The following is a 4,075-nucleotide window of genomic DNA, read 5'->3' on the forward strand; positions in this document are numbered from 1 at the left end:
AAATTTCTTTATTTTCCTCTAGTCGAGTTCTCATCATCAAGCCAAATGGGTACTATCTGTAAGCCTGGGCGTTCTTGTACATCTCCCCTCACTTCATATCAGCTGGACCCTTCACTCTCAGCTCTAGCCTTCTGTGGCTATGTCCTTGTCATTGGGCTCAGGAGTCCCCAGGTCTCACCATACTTCGGACTAGCCAGTCCTTCCTCTTTTCTCTCTCATCTCCAGGCTGATGGGAGTCTATGGAATGTGGTTGAACTCAGCCCATTTCTTCATTGCTGCCTTTTCCCCACTTCCATTCACCAGTAAATTAATGTGGTCGCCAGTAAGCTTACATGCCTTCTCATGTGTTTTCTTTTAGTTTCAGTCTTGGAGGGGGGTTTGTCCTAAAGGGACTTAATTGCTTGCCTTGATGACTTCCTGGCAAATAACTTACTTGTTCTTGTAGTGGTCCTTGCTCTTTGTACAGGCAGGGGATTTGGTGGCTAAAGAAATAGGATCTTTTTCTGGGGCTACTTCCCCAGTTCACAGCATCAGCCAGTCCATGTGGATGGGGGTGGAGGGGGGGACCAAGGCTGTTAGGAGAAGCAATTTTCCTACTTTTGTGACTGCTGTTGATTTGTTGATTCTTGCCTGACTTCAATCCCTTGCTACTTTCCGCTATTCTCTGATTCAGAATTCCTCTAAACTGAATATTATTCCTGGTTGTCTTTTGTTGTAATTGTCAAGGAGGTTTGGAACAATGATCTGTTTATGATACCATCTTCCCAGAATTCCCTCAATTCCATTCTGTCAATTCTTGTAGTTAGGGATCCTGTTGTTCGGTGTATTGTGATTGCTATGGCTCTGTAATATTTTTACCCTTTTGTCATTATGAAATGTCACTTTCTTCTTATGATATTTCTTTTTTCAGGGTTCATTTTTTTTTTTTTTTTGATTAGTCAAATATTTTTATTTAGCCTTTGGCAATTAGCCTTTGGCAATTTCCAAACATACAATAACCCCCAACAAAATGTAACTCCAATTGCACTATTACAAAGAAACAAGTCCATGAGCACAGAGGAGGCATCAGTTAAGGGACAGCGACTTCAAGGAGCCAGTTTTTTGTTTGTTTGTTTGCACATTGGGACACTCCCATTTTTCTGGTTTCCCTGAATAAACTTCACACATACTTTGTCCTGTCTGAACTGTACCAGAAACTCATCGGAAATTTCAATGTTGAGCTTCTGTTTGATTTGGTTGAGTGTTGTGCAATAGAGCTTGGTGGTCATTTCAATCAGATGGTCACTGCTGAAGAGAAAATCTCCTTTATTAGCCACCTCTGAGCCCTCTTTGAGAAAGACAGCAAAGAAACCATCATTTGTGAACTCATGGATACCGTGATCACATCTCCTAGAGGAACCTTTGACTTGATCTGTCCAGACTTTTGATCAGCAAGGAGAAGATTATTGTTTGTTAAGAGCAAAATCTGGGCTGTACTCTTCCCATTGTTGTTGTTGTTGTTAAGTGCCTTCGAGTCGGAGCCGACCCATAGCGACCCTGTACAGGGTTTCTGAGGGTGTAAATCCTTACGGGAGTAGAAAGCCTCATCTTTCTCCCGCGGAGCGGCTGGTAGTTTCGAACCACTGACCTTAAAGTTCGCAGCCCGATTCGTAACCACTACGCTACCAGAGCTCCTTACTTTATCATGGTAAATTATGTTCACAACTTCAGCAATGATGATCTTTTCTTCAACAGCATCTTTGAGTTTCTTATATTTGGGGTTCTTACTGATTTCCATGTAAGCCCATTGGAATGGTGCCCAACACTAGAGGGTATAAAGCCTTCTTATCTTTAAAAAAGTTCACTGGCTTCTAGTTTCTCCTCATAAATAAGTTGGTCTCTGAATTGGTCCCTGTATTTTTTACACCTCCACAAGTGGAAAATCCTTTTTAGCGCCTTGTGAGTAGACTCCAAGAATAGGTGAGGTCTTGATGGCCAGTTCTTGTCTATTGGAGATAAGAAAGACATCTTATTTTTCATTTCCAGGAAGTATTTTTGCACAATAATATGAACTCATAAATTTTCTTTCCAGCATTGGCTCTGAGGAATTTTCTGTACCTACGTACCTTCAGTCCAAGCCAATAAGCCAATGACACCAACTGCATACTTACACCCAGCATCCTTCTTCAAGCGTTTCAATTCCCTTCGAGCCTGGGTACCATGCCAATAAGTTGCAATGGTTGTGGCTGCTTCCTTACAGCTCTTTTGATGCTTCAGTTCCCACAGGATCTTCCAAGCCTCCCAACCTCAGATGTAAGACTGAATTACCAATCAGAACTCTTTATCTGTTGGTACCTCTTTCATTGCGCATATCTCTGGTACCACACAGCAATCACAATTCAATTTTTCTTCATTAGTAGAAAGTAAGTACAACACTTCCAACCTCGATAAATTTTCTGAATGAGGGTAGCCAAGTTCTCTAGCCGTTCCTTCCTCAGGTCTTCTAATTTGAATAAAGTTCTTGGGTTTCGGATGAATACCTTTGATCTACCAAAGGAGTATTCTTCCATTGTTGTTGTTTTGTTAATTGCCGTCGACTCGGTTCCGACCCATAGCTACCCTGTTCAGGGTTTCCGAGGCTATAAATCTTTACAGGAGCAGAAAGCCTCATTTTTCTCTCGTGGAGCGGCTGGTAGTCTCAAACTGCTGACCTTCGGATTCGCAGCCCAATTCGTAACCACTAAGCTACCAGAGTTCCTTCCATAGGAATCTCTAATTCATTAAACAGAACTTCCACACCAGATCTTGCAGGACCTTTCCAATGAGGCCATGTTTGCTTACAAAGCATTTTGTATCTTTCTAGGCAGGTTCATTGGCCTGCCTGAAGGTGTAGCCTGCCCTCCTCTCTCGAACATTCTCCAAAAGACCCAGGTACATGATCTAATGACACACTCAAGCCTCATTGAAGATGTGTGCTGATTTTTTATCATTTCGTTTGATACACCTAATGTAGTTTGGGTTTTTGGTCTCTAGGTCTTTCATCAGTGTGGCCACAGAAACCTTGAACTGTGATCCTACAGTAGGAGACCTTTTAGGTTGATCTTGGCGAAGTTGCCTACAGGGAACAAAGATTTGATGAGGGTGTAGCAAGCCTTCCACATGGCTTGGGGCAAGTCTCAATAGAAAAGGCTGTTGTATTTGTCAACAAATCCTTCCACCTGGTACAGCACCTTGCCAGCATAATGCTGAATTCTGAAACAGCTGTGAGGCAGAGATGTGTCATTGAGGAACCTAGAGCTTTTGCTCATCTGCTCTCAAATTGCTGGTGTGTGGCGCAGACCTTGTTCCATTTCTCTAAGAAGGGCTTGTTGGTGACTGTGCTAGGCCTCAGACACTCTTCATTCAGCATGGCCAGGATTCCATTTATGTTATTTTCTATTAGGTGATAAATGATCGCATTATTAAAGTACTCAGTGTGAGTCCATTCTATGTCCTCCCTTATATACTCCTTTCTGCTCTTCTTTTAAGAGTTAGTTCAATGAGATTTTTAAACAGCTTTTCTAAACAGTAATTAATAATGAACTACTCAAAGCTGTTGTCCTCAAAAATTTCAAAGCTGGATGCTTCACTCTCTGCTCTACTCCTCTGTGGCCATGTCACTGCTTCTGGGCCCAGGAGTCCCCGGGTCTTGCCATACTGCTGGCCAACCAGGTCTCCACCAGGGTTTGTAATTGTTTTTTCCATATCCTTGAAAAATGTTGTTGGAATCTGAATTGGGATTGCATTACATGTGTAAATTTCTTTCAGCAGTATTGACATTTTCACAATATTAAGTCTACCTATCCAGGAGCATGGTATGTTCTTCCACTTTTTTTTTTTTTTTAAGGTTTTTATTGTGGATAGAGTGAAAGTTTACAGGGCATATTATCAGTTTTACATTCAACAAATGATATACCTTGTTTCATTACATTGATTATAATCCCCTCCACGTACCATCAGTTAACAGTATTTCTCTCTATCCACTTTAGCTTTTTTAAAAACACACACACACAAACACACAAACAAAAAAACCCACTCAGGCATATATAATAATTTA

The 4,075-nt window shown here is 41.4% G+C and overlaps 1 pseudogene; it reads right to left on the minus strand.

Annotated features, from left to right (window-relative positions):
* Positions 1-1,069: 1,069 nt before the first annotated feature.
* The window catches only part of LOC102835926, an 8,518-nt pseudogene continuing 5,512 nt past the window's right edge, over positions 1,070-4,075 (minus strand).

The sequence above is a fragment of the Chrysochloris asiatica genome, unplaced genomic scaffold (assembly GCF_000296735.1).
Source record: "Chrysochloris asiatica unplaced genomic scaffold, ChrAsi1.0 scaffold00343, whole genome shotgun sequence".
Classification (NCBI taxonomy): domain Eukaryota; kingdom Metazoa; phylum Chordata; class Mammalia; order Afrosoricida; family Chrysochloridae; genus Chrysochloris; species Chrysochloris asiatica.